This window comes from Lingula anatina, chromosome 4 (assembly GCF_051362555.1).
Source record: "Lingula anatina isolate TDL-2025a chromosome 4, LinAna3.0, whole genome shotgun sequence".
NCBI lineage: Eukaryota > Metazoa > Brachiopoda > Lingulata > Lingulida > Lingulidae > Lingula > Lingula anatina.
This window is the reverse complement of record NC_141770.1, coordinates 22,332,063-22,345,797: the sequence shown is the minus strand read 5'-3', so window position 1 is coordinate 22,345,797 and position 13,735 is coordinate 22,332,063. Positions and strand designations below refer to the sequence as shown.

The following is a 13,735-nucleotide window of genomic DNA, read 5'->3' as shown; positions in this document are numbered from 1 at the left end:
AATAGACTTTCTACAAATTCTAAGGCCAATCTCCCTTTTGAATGTAGTCTATAAACTGGCATCTGGGTTGATTGCAAATAGAATCAAGAAAGTGCTACACACTCTGATCAACAAAGACCGGAATGGCTTTATGTCAGAAAGATTTATAGGGGAAAATATAAGATTTGTTTATGACATTATAGAACACTGCGAGTCTTTCCAAAAAACGGGATTTTTGAAAGCATTCGATTCTTTGTAATGGGACTTTATCCTAAAAACACTTGATTTTTTTGGTTTTGGAAATTCATTGATTTAATAGGTAAAAATATTTTTGAAAGATTCACAGTCATGTATATTAGTGAATAGACATTCTTCTTCCCTCTTTAAAAGTATCTCAAGGCTGTCGCCAAGGTGACCCCCTCTCACCATACTTATTCATATTATGTGCAGAACTTCTGTGTAGCATGTTAAGAAATAACTACAACATAAATGGCATTAAAATATATAATGAAGAATTTCTAATAACCTAGTATGCAGATGATACAACTATTTTTAGATAGAAATGAAAAAAGTTTACATACTGTGCTCCAAACTTTAAAAAAATTCACTAGTATGTCTGGTTTAACTGTAAATTCATAAAAAACAAAAATGCTTTGGATAGGAAATATGAAAAATGCTAACACTGTTCTTTGTAAAGATTTTAAACTAGATTAGAATTCGAAGACTTTAGACATTTTAGGTGTTGAGTTTTCAACCAACTTACAGGAAATGGTGGAAAAGAATTATAAAGATAAATTTAAAGAAGTAAACAGGTTGATGGAAAAATGGTTGATTAGACCCCTGACAGTATTAGGGAGGAATGTAGTTCTAAAATCACTGATATTACCAAGGTTTACTTTGAAAGATGATTCAAAATTATAGAAATGGCAGAATTAAGACTACTAACATTAAGTGTTACATTATTGCACTAAAGGTAACCTGGCTAAGAAGATGTATATTCAAAGATTCAAAATGGAAGACATCCTTTTTAGACTCTACCAATACCAATTTAAATTGGGCTGAAATTGGTCAGGGAAAACTGGTATCTATAAGGAATAATGTAAGAAACTTTTTTGGAAAGATGTTATTGATGCCTGGTTATATCTGCTAGATCACAAAAGTGTCTGTACCAGATATAAATTCTTGAAGGAATGCATATGGTGCAATGATAGAATCTCGATAAATAAAAGAACTATGATGAAAAAATTTGGCAGAAATCGGGCATCAATTATACAAATGATTTTATTTTAAAAAATGGCGAATATTTTAATTTTGATCAATTTACACAAAAATTTGGAAATATTACTGATTTTGTTACATTTCATGGTATGATATCCGCTGTTAATAAATATCAAAAGGAGCTTGGTATTGACATTAAGGGGAAAAAAATAGAGTATCCATGTTTACCTACACAAATATCGTGGTTGATAAGATTTAATAAGGGGTGTAAATAAGGAGTGTTTTTTTACTTTATTTTATTTTTTTGGTGATGTTCTTTATAGTAGTCATACGTGAAGTTGTCATTTATTATTCTCAAATTTTAGAATTAGGTTAATGCCATATATAGAACTTGATATAATAATTAGGGAATATAAAATTAATCTTAACATAATGCACAGGTTCTTTTCTTTGACACTAATTTTCATTTTGCTACGTCAAAATTTAAACACTCTAACTAAAGTCCGCACCAGACGATGAGGAAACAGCTGAGCTGACAGTCATTCGAGGCCGTTGGCTCAGCTGATAGCTCACTGTGTGGGGACGATTTTTCAGTGGAATCCGCCGGATCAGGATCAGTAGAACTACAAATTGAAAACTATTATTCCAACTTTTTGGACTTTTCTTGATCAAACCCACACATTTCTGATTTTATTCAAGATATCCTTTATTTTATAAATATTATTTGTAGTTGTATGACCAACAGAGTCATGGCTGGAATGAATTTATCAGGAAAGAAAAAAAAATTTTCCGTTTGGGCACAGCAACTTCTGTACGGTGATCAAAGGTAATTAAATTAATGTTGCAGTTTGTTTTACATTTACAGTTGTAATTTGTGCCTAATTTGATTTTTTGTAATAAACTAATGTTGGTAATACCGCTATCAATATCTATCATCTCCAGTTTGGGCAGCTAAGGCTAAAAAAATAGTTCTTACATTTTGCACCCTAGTTGGAATTTAACGCCCAATCTTAACCTCATTCTTAGAATCCCTCAATAAGCCACAATAGGCACACCTGCCAGTGTTTGTTCAATACATATATGCTTACATTTTTACTTCACTTTTTTTTTTCAGATGTCATGATATCAAGATATGGCTGAACAGAGAAAGAAGTCTCGGACAGTATCGTCAATTATCTGAAATGGGCCCCCCCCCCCAAAAAAAAAACGGAGGTGGAAGAAAGTACCAATTGAAGAACTTGAACTATTGTTTTGGCCTTGTGATAGATATTGCTAGAATACTTTACAGGTCATATTTGAAAATGGGCTTCACTTCACTTTCAATATTAAATTCAACAAAAACTCAACATTGTGACTCAATGTTGGATCAACATTGAATTAAATGTTGTGTGCCTGCTGGGATAGCGTTGGCGGGTACAATATGTATAAATTGGGCAAAGTTCAGAACATTCTGTAAAAATTGATAATCTATTCTCAGTTAGGGCAGTTGTTGGTGCGAGTTTCATAAAGGACAGCTGGTACAATTCACAAATTGATATTTTGGCAAATGGCAAGATTGATTACTCCTACTGCAAGTGCAAGGCAGGAGGGCAGGAAAAATGCAAACATGTTGCAGTCTTGTTTAGTCTGAATGACATGAGGCTGTCTGGGTTATCTGAAATCCCTGAAGAACTGGCCTGTTCACAAAAACTCAAGGAGTGGGGTAGAAGAAAATGCAGTGTGACCGTCCCAGGAAAATTTTCGGACTTGGACTTTGTAAGGTATCAACCAGGCAAAGATCCCATCAGCATAGGTCATTCAAAATGTAAAGGAGAATATGCTGTTCTCCCACCAACTAAGCAATCCCTCCCCAAACCTAGACTGGATAACTTTGTGAGCAGGGTGCCTGAAGGCTCAGTGAGGAAGTTGATGTTGGCCGGTTTATGGAGCAGTAGTGAGGTACATTAGCATTGGCAAAGATTAGTCTTGCAAAAGTAATAATTAAGGTACACATGCCATTACCAAGTCGCAGAAACTTTACAATTAAATTACTGAAAAAGATGGCAAAAAATTCCTCGTCTTTCTGCAATCTAAAAAAAATCTTTTTTCATGATTAGCTTACTGGTAGTATAATATAATGCCAATAATTGAATATAATTTCTTCTCACCATTGTTCATTTGTTTTATGTTAAATTTCAGAAGTCAGTAAACCTTGTAGGTGCTCATCCAGAACACAAAGAGAATGTGCTCCAACCACATGTAAGTTGAGAATAAAAACCATGTGCAGATGCAACCTTCACTGGGAGACACCACCCAAATGGGCTGTACGTCAATGGAACTTCAAAAATAAACTCCATCATTTTAAACAAAATAGTACACTGAAAAATGGTTATTATGACCTCCATTAATATGTAGACATACATTTTTAGGATTTATCATTCATTCCTGTAAATTAGATATACTCACATTTATAAAAACTAACGTAATAAGATTTGCCTTGTGTAGTAAGGTATTCGGGTTCTTATTTCATTAGTTCCATCTATTTTAGCCACTGCAGAACATCCGTAACAAGGTGTCAGAACAGATACAAACTTGGGATTTTGAAAGTAAAGAGTTCCAAGAAATGCAGCTAAGTTTCACATCGGTTGTCTGTGGATGAAATAATCCAAATAGAAAGTGAAACACGGAGCCAGGCAAACAGTAAGAACTGGTACAAACATAGAAAAGGTAAAATCATCAGGTGAATCTTTCAACAGATGGCTAAAACTACTTATATAAAGATACTTAATTTACTTCATGACATTATTTGATGATAATAACACATTAATATTAAAAGGATGCATGGTACTCAGATAAGTAATGTTTGAATTGTACAGTTTAAGTTATATACTGTAATTTTAATGAACGGTTTGCACCTTTAATAACTCAAGGCCAGGATTTGGCATGTTAATTGTTTTTTAGGATAAGTGGAAATTTAATGTAGTATGTTTATAACCAGTAATTCCTTTAGGAAGTAAGAAATCAGAAGACAGTGTAGCTGAATCGAACACAGCTGATAAGATGAATGAAACAAATGGTGAGAAATTCAAAGTTCATATTAATTAATGGCGATTGCCTCTTTGTGTACGTTGTACCGTGTCACTAAGTACACCCCGAACTTACGAAATATAGCTTGGGAATGAAAAACGGTTATCAATTTTACTGCAATTTTTATCACCTCACATGTAGGGTTAGATGTTCCCTAACCACTATCTTAATTAAAATGTCCAGGCCCCTCCTAATAAATCACATTACCACATAGATCAAAGCTAAAGCATATCCAGGCTAATTATAAAACTTGAACATTGACCGCTGAAAACCAGATGCTGTAAGGATAATAGTAGAAGCCATTTAGAAACACGTAGAACTTAATCATGGAAAGACTCAGGAAATAATATATCGTTTGTGTATACCCCGTGATAAAAGGTATAAAGTAAACTCTTCAAGCCGATAAATGTCAATTACATTTTTGGACATTGGCTTCCCAGCCAGGTGGGTTGCCAGAGTGGTCACTTTAATTCAATTACACATGTGATAGGGAAGACTTCCAGACTGAGCACTAAATGGCTTCTACTACTGGACAATAGGTTGATAACTTAAACTGATTGATCAAGGTGAATAATATAGTTACAAGGCAGAGGACCATTCCTTAATACATTTGAGGTGAATGTATTTGTTAATCAAATATATTGCTTCTTGTTTAATTGAGTTACCTAGTGTGACTCTAAACAGACTTCTTCAAACTTGACCTGTAAATTGATTATATAAGTATACATCCTGAAAACATTTAACCTGCACATCTATATAATTCAGGACACATAATGTTATATAACAACCTTATAAACTTCTGGAAATTAGATTGAACTAAATGGAGTTGCTCATATTTATAGTTGCTATTTCAATGAAAAGTTCAGAAAACTGAAAATTCATTTAAGGCATTAAATTACAAGTATGACAGCTATATGGCAAAAGCACTGCAGACCACTCGTCACAACAACTGCAATGAACACGAGAATGCTCATTAGACGTATCTTTCTTAACTAAGAAATGACGGAAAGAAAGGGGGGAGGGGGTGAGGGTTAGAGTAGTGGAGGGGGTGGTAGACTGGCTTCAACATGGCTGTGTTAGTATGAGATTATCAACTGTCAATCATTTCATAATCACGTTCATAATACAGATTGGCTGAGACTAAGGGAAGAGGGGGTATAAATACCACGTTTCAAACAATGCTCTGGTATCCTTCCAAATACACCATGGAGGCTATTTGGGAGGAAAATGCAGCAACGCTTGAGGAGTTGTGCGAGGAGCAAATTTACACAAGTATAAATACGGAAAATGTCATTGACTTAATGTCAATGGCAAATAGGATGGGATGCTGCATCATGCACGTCCCTTAGGGCGTGCTGCATAAACTTTTGCGTGCAGAATTACGCACGCATCAGCATGAAAACATTAAAAACATTAATGGGGGAGCCAATGCTGTGCAAGCTGGTCATGGACCAGTTTGCATACACCATTTGTGACCTACATGAAGAGGTAAGTTAACAATTAATTTAACTAATCATATACATGTATATATATATATATATATATATATATATATATATATATATATAAATAATGTACACATTACTACATCACTAAATGTTAACAGAAGTACAGCGCTAAAATAAATATATATATATAAGCGTTATATGCTGATGGAATTGTAATGAGTAATTAAATGCTTTTTTTTTTTTTTTCTAAAAGTTGGAGCAATATACAGGTCTTCCCAAAGAGGACGAAGAAAAAGAAGATGAGGAAGAGGAACAACTAGAACAGCAGGATTAAAACTGGTAAACACTAAAAATGTACTTGATCGAGGGGGAATACTGGACTTAAATTAGAAAAATAAGTAATGGAAATAAAATGTGTACACGTGTTCTTTTGTTGTCGGTAAGAAGCATTATATGCGTGCGTAATATAATTGATTTGTTTGTTTATTTTAATTACAGGCCTGACGATTAACAGCAGAAGAATGACCATAACATCAGATGATCTGACCATGCCTGACGATTAGCAAAGAAGAAGAAAGACCCTTAAATAGGATGATCAGACCATGTCACATTCTTCCTCGATTTTTGTATGTAACTATATAGAAAATAGAAAATTAAACCTTTTGTGAAAATAAACGGTGTTATTGTTGATTAGTTTTTACAATACAAGAAAGTATGCGATGAACATGTTGACTTTTCGCCATGGGAAATAATATATCGTTTGTGTATAACACGTGATAAAAGTTATAAAGTAAACCCGTCAAGCCGATAAATGCCAATTACATTTTTGGACATGTACGATACACATCTAAAACACCCTTTCACTGCTCTTTTAGCAGGGCCCACTGGTTCAGGAAAAACAGTATGGATTAAAAGGTTATTATCAAATGCCAATACAATGATTTTACCGTCGCCACAAAAGATAATATATTGTTACGATATTTGGCAGCAGTTCTATGAGACTTTCAATAGCGTGTGGTTGTGCTAACTGCACAATCTTTTGTGAAGAGATTACGTTAAGAGACTGGCATTGAAATTATAAGAGGCTGGTGTTGATTCTGTGAACAGGGAGGACAATATAAGGCCAGGGCATATGAATAATCAACAGCATTTTCTCACGGTTGTTACCCTACATTTTCCCGCGAACAACACAATGGTATACGTAATTTTATGTGACGTGGGATATTTTTATTGGTCAGAAGTTTTATTTCATTATTCTAAATATTAATCATCGTGGCTTCGGCGTCATTTGGGCATTAGCGTCGGTTGGGTGATGTCGCAGCAATGGAGAGACAGTGTAGGAGCACACAAAATGTAAGTTACTGAACATTCAGTCAATGTACGTAATTTAATTCACGTTTAAACTTTTGTATAGTATCGTTAATATTGTGTCTAAAATGTTTAGCTGTCTGAAAACGGGGGGACTGATTTGATTTTTTATCTTTATAGGTATCACCCACAGTGGCTATTTCTTGAGCTTGAGATTCCCTTACCCTCACCCCTTACATTACCCTCCTTTTATTACATGTGCCTTTAACACTATTTTGGCATGGGTGACACAACGTCTGAGGGGTCCGTTTCTAATTTATGGGAAGACATGAGGAATGAGGATGATTTATTGAATGCGGAGCATGAGAGTGGTGATGAGTTATGGGATGATTCAAATGTAACAGACGATCAGCTAGTAAATCATGTAGATCAGTTCGAAGGTGAACTCGGGATGGGGGTAGATTATAGAAGGTTTTATAATCTGCGACGAGTCAATGAACGGCGCATGAAAAAATTTTCTACTGTAAACACGGACTATCAGCTCACGTTCTCCCATTTAGAAAATAGAAGTTTAAATTCTATGATCCCCTTCCTACGTGAGCTTTTCCAAAACATATTTGACGACTTAGTGCAGAACATGCTTCCTCATGATTTGGTCAGAATTGTCTTGCAATCTGACACGTTAGAGTATCCCATATCAATAGCGTTCACGAGGGTATCTGAATTTACAGTGGATCTCTTTTTGGACGAATTGATAAGAGTATTACAGTCTCACGAGGAGTTAAGACTTGACGCATCTATTATTTTAACTGTGTGTCATGTCAGTATGCCACGCCCTGGTGGAGCAAGATTAAAACGAGGGTCTATGGGTATGCAGAGCTTTCTCCACGCAAAGCGTTCAGTCATCCAAATACATAACGGGGCGGGAGATCAGTTGTGCTTAGCGCGTGCATTGGTTGCAAAGCAGATAATGACCCCGAATATGCAACAATCGTAAATAAGCGCTGTCGTGAACAATTAGAAAGAGCCCAAGACTTGCATACAAGAGCTGGAGTACTGTTAGGTCCTTGTGGTGTCCCTGAAATTAAACAGTTTCAGTCATATTTGAGTAATTATCAAATATCTGTGTTTTCTGGAGATCACTTTATGAGTTTAATTCATAAAGGGCCTTCAGCTTTGAAGGAACTGTTTTTATTTTACCATAAGGGGCATTATGATGTCATAACTTCGATAACAGGTTTCATGGGTAGGGCCTACTATTGTACGGAATGCAATATAGGTGTTGATCACATGGGTGACCATTCGTGCGAAAAATATTGCGAGAGGTGTAAAAGGGATTCGTCATGCAAGTTTGAAACATGGCGTCATTGCGATCAGTGTAGCAGAAATTTCCTCTCTGACAGCTGTTTTAGAAATCATACACTTGTACCCGAACAAGGTAGATGGTCAACCTGCCGACGATTTACTCTTTGTAAAAAGTGCACTAAATTTGTCGATCATAAAAGGGAGAAAAAACGTGTGTTACACTTACAAGTGCAAGTCATGTAATAAGTACGTCAAAGACGGTCACTTATGTTACATGCAAATTGATAGAGATGACCGTGATGTGGATGATGACGATTTACTTATGTATATCGATGAGAATCCTGCTGCCAATTTCATTGGTAAGTTCAAACCTGGTTCAAAACGCCCTTTCATATTTTTTTATTTTGAAGCGCAGCCATCGCATGTTCATACCCCTAATCTAGTGGTTGCTCACAGGGTATGTCATCACTGTCTAAATTTAGACGTAACCCCCACTAGTACATGTGAGCTATGTGGCAAAAATGAACATGTGTTTAAGGGGCCCTCGTGTGTTGATGAATTTTGCAAATGGGTATTTGAAGATCAGAGTTTTGAACGTGCACAAGGTAAAAGGAAAAGGAAAGGAAAAAACAAAGGAGGTCGCAGTAAACGAATGAATCCTGGAGCATCGTCATGTTTTGATGGTGATGAGTATGAATGTGAGAATAACGAGGAGGATATGATCATACATAATGGGGCTATATTGTTGGCACACAACATGTCTGGTTATGGTTTTTTCCTCTTAAAATGGCTCAAAGACCAATGTATTGTTCCCGAGGTGATATTACGAGGCGCCAAGGTGCTTTCTATTAAGGTGGGCGATATAACTGTTCTTGATTCTTACAGCTTCCTCCCCATGGCACTCAACAAACTTCCCGCTGCATTTGGTCTAGATGAATCCCTGTCAAAGGGCTACTTCCCCCACTTCTTTAATACCCCTGAAAACCAAGACTATAGGGGTAAAATGCCCGCCACTAATTTTTATGGCTCTGATTCAATGTCTACCGGTGCGAGAGAGCAGTATAGGGCGGAGCGTGACAATGTCTTTATACAGCATGCTCATAATCAGGGAGAAAAGAAAATAGGAAAGTTTGTCGTTGATGGTTGGGCGTCAACAACTAACACTGTCTACGAGTATCAGGGGCGTTTTTGGCATGGGTGTCCAAAATGTTACAACAGTTACAATATCAACAATGTCAGTTTGATAACAATGGGTGAGTTGCTAGAAAGGACGGTGGATAAGAAGCAGTGTTCTTATTTACGGCGTCCCAATATGTAAAAAACGCAATGAAATTAAAAAGGACGTAAAATAATCAACACCCTTTCGTCCCAGGGACGAAAAAAAATGCGGTCCTGTTTAGGCGGGTGATTAGTGGGAGAGATAAAAAAAACAACTGAAAGGGATGATTATCTTAGTGACCACGGAAATTATACAGAATGAGTGATGTGATTGGTGAAACTAGTGTATTAATTTACAAAAACACACCGTGTTTGGCAGTTTGCTGGGCCTGTCACGTCACTTAGTGCGCCATCTACCGAATGACGCAATACGCAAAATGGCGCTCATTACGGCCGAGGTTATACCTGACGAAAAAGACCCGAGGTGTGCCGAATGCAGGTGGTTGTAATGTCTCAAAATGGCGCAGTCCCATGCTAAAAAAAGATCCGGACTTTCAACAAAACCTGGCTGGAAGATCCCAGTTTTAAAGACTGGCTTTATGTCACGGACAACTTTATGTTTTGCTCCATTTGTAAACGTGCCAAGAAGAGTAACGTTTTTACAACTGATCCGGGATGCAGTGATTACCAGAGATCTACACTTGTTCGACACGTGCAGTCCGAACAACATAAGCAAGCGGCTTCTACTCTTAAGGGCCAGTCAGCTCTACAGCGGGCTATATCCACAGCGGAACAAAAAACAGATGACAACCTCGGTCATCAGATGAAAACTGTGTACTTTTTGGTATCTCATAACTTGGCTCTAAATCTCTACCCGGACCTTTGCCTACTTCAGTCAATGAAGGGACACTATACGTCAGCTGGAGTGGTAAATGAAATGGTTCAGTGTCTGTCAGATACTATTGAGGATGACATGAAAAATGCCATAGAGAAAAGTAAATACATAGGCATTCAAGTGGATGAAAGTTGCGACATTGCAATTTTCAAAAAATTGATTATTTATGTCCAGACTGTTGTAGGTGGAAAAGCCAGAACTTCTTTCTCTTTTCTATTTCTAAAACAGAAAAGTACTGGTTTTATTTGACAGAAACTTACTGAGTTTCGTTCTCTAGTAGACTAGTCCTGGTACAATGAGTCTGCAGAATTTTATTTTTAAAAAGATGTTTTGTAAGATGTTATATTTTTATTTTGCTATATTTTTACATAATTTTGACCTGTTACATGTATTTCAATAAACACATTTGTGCAATTCTAAATGGTACTTATTTTTTTTTCTTCTTCAAGAGAAGGACTCGGAAAATTTACATGGGACTCACATTTTGTCAAACATGTGAGTCCCATGGACTCGGATTTAAAAAAAATTATTGAGAACACTGAGAAGCATGCGCTTCAATCTTTAGGTTTCAACTACATAGAGGTATGGGAGTGTGAGTTTGACAGGGTCATACGGGAGGATGCTGGCGTGAAAGAAATAGTGGATAGCGTGAACGTTGTCGATTGTATTGATCCTCGTGAAGCCTTTTACGGGGGCAGGACAAACGCAGTCAAGCTTTTTTGTCAGGCAGATCAGGGACAGAAAATACGTTACATTGACGTGTGTAGTCTATATCCCTATGTCAACAAATAGAAACCATACCCCCTCTGTCACCCCACCATCATAACCGAAAACTTTGGTCCTCTTAGCGAGTATGAAGGTTTAGTCAAATGTACTATTCTTCCTCCTCGCGGCCTTTATCATCCTGTCCTTCCCTATAGATCACAAGGGAAACTAACATTTCCTCTTTGTCGCACATGCGCTGACACACTGCAGCAGACGCGGTGTGAGCATAGTGACGAAGAGCGTTGTATGACAGGTACATGGGTTACGGTCGAGTTAAAAAAGGCTGTTTCCAAGGGCTATGTGATTAAACAAATGCACGAGGTCTGGCATTATGATCATGTTAGCGAATACAACCCAATCACAAAAACGGGGGGTCTTTTCTCTGACTATATCAATACATTTCTCAAGCTCAAACAAGAGGCCAGCGGCCACCCACCAGATTGCACGACACCACAGCTGAAAAGAGACTACATTGCTTCCTACTTCACCAAAGAGGGCATTCGACTAGACCCTAGACAAATTAAGAAGAACCCAGGTCTTAAAGCTTTGTCTAAACTGATGCTTAACAGTTTTTGGGGTACGTATAAACAGAGTTAGCATTCATTTATTACATACACTATGTCGGCGGTTCACGCAAGATTCCAATATTTGTATTTACCACTCACTGTAAATATCAGTAATAACAAAGTACGTACATTTGCATATTACATCTGTCCTTGATGCGTTATTATGTTTACACATTGTTTATTCACATCATACAATATTACAGTACTTCTCATTCGTGCATTTTCACTATCCTTACTATCATAGTTATGTTATTATTTTTTATTTTTGTTATTTCAGGCAAATTCGGTCAATGAATGAACATGACACAGTCCGAATACGTCACCGAGGTGGACGAGTACTTTGCGCTGCTGTTGAACAAATCCATCGATGTCACCAACGTGATGTTTTTAACCGATGATATGGTGGAGGTACACTACAAACACCAATCTGAGTTTAATGAATGCTCCGATAAGACCAACGTCGTCATAGCCGCGTACACCACCGCCCACGCTCGTATGGTTCTTTACAGCGCCATAGAGGTCCTGGATCGAAACGTTCTTTACTTTGACACGGACTCAATCATCTTCCTGGACGATGGCAGTGCACAAACCAACGCCTACCTGAATACCATCATGGGTAGCTACTTCGGCGACTTCACCGACGAGTTGGATGAGGGGGACCACATCACCACCTTCGTGTCGGGCGGCCCTAAAAACTACGCATACGTTACCGCAAAGGGAAAGACAATTTGTAAAGTGAGGGGTATTTCACTGAATTATGAAACCTCCCAAATAGTGAACTATGAGACTTTGCGTAACATGGTACACGGTATAGGTCCGAAAGAGGTGTCAACCACTACACACCATAAAATTGTGAGAGACACTCTGAATAAAGAACTGCTCTCTAAAAGGGAGGATAAAGTTTACCGGGTTGTGTACACTAAACGTGTCATTCAGCAAGACTAATTTGATACACTACCATACGGCTATTAAATTTCATAAACTGCTGAGTAGTGTTGTTTATATAATTATCATCTTTCATTTTGTTGTACATACATTGTTTTGGTGTTTTAATCTGTATATACAACTGTTAATTCACTATAATCAACTTGTAATGCAATTATGTATCATAATTATTATCTTTCAGTAAAATAGACATTTATGTCCATTGTTTTAATGTGTACATACAACTGTTAAATCACTATAATCAACTTCTTACAATGCTGGAAGATTTTAATAAAATCATGTTTTTATTTACAACTATACTTGTTTGTCACTATATTATGCCCTTTATCCTTAGTAATTCTTTAAAATCTCCTACTGTTTTAATATCAAGCCCAGGCCCGTTCTGTGACGTCATCCGTTACCATAGTAAAACGTAAACAAAAATAGGGAGTCTTGTTTGTTTACTTAAAAAATTGTTTGTTTATTTTGTAAACATCCCCCATTGTTCGCTATAGGTTTTCCATTGTTCAAATGACATAACAATAGAAAAAAATGAAATTCTTTTGTTACTTATAGTACGGATGTTACTACTATCACAGCTGGTGGAACCAATTGTAAAAAGATCAAGATTTGGTAGACAAATTAAGATGCCATCTCATTTAAGAGATTTTACCTTAGAATGATTATGTTGATGTATATGTTGTTAATTAGTTAAGATATAGTTGTATATTAATACTTCCTTTAATTTTCGGCAGTGCTAAAATAAAAGGAATTTAATTATTTGTATTTTTATTTAGATTATGAATGAAACCAATATGTTGCAAATATTAAAAGAAGAAAGAATTTCCATGGTCTAGAGAATGGATTGAAAATCCAGAAACTTTATATTATTATGCCATAAGAAATTTGGAAGTGACTGCGTTATGGGAGTCAAAAACTTTGATATATCTTGGAAAAATGTGGAAAGAGGGAATACTGGTTGAAAAAGGCTATGACTGGATAATAGAGAACCTGGAACAATATGAAAATAAAAAACCAAAGTAAGAATGCCTTAAACTAATCTATTATTTAAGACATAAACTTAACAATTATTAAGAGAGACA

At 36.5% G+C, this 13,735-nt stretch overlaps 1 protein-coding gene and 1 pseudogene across 2 annotated transcripts in view; one reads left to right on the top strand and one right to left on the bottom strand.

Annotated features, from left to right (window-relative positions):
- LOC147762582 (uncharacterized) overlaps positions 1 to 13,735 on the bottom strand; it is a 47,310-nt gene that overhangs the window by 27,588 nt on the left and 5,987 nt on the right. The window lies entirely within an intron of this gene.
- LOC106163658 (uncharacterized) lies at positions 3,374 to 12,950 on the top strand (annotated as a pseudogene). The gene is made up of 6 exons (XR_015333993.1): positions 3,374 to 3,435; positions 3,725 to 5,751; positions 5,965 to 6,050; positions 6,210 to 7,064; positions 7,200 to 9,638; positions 10,797 to 12,950. The product of XR_015333993.1 is annotated as an uncharacterized LOC106163658 (transcript).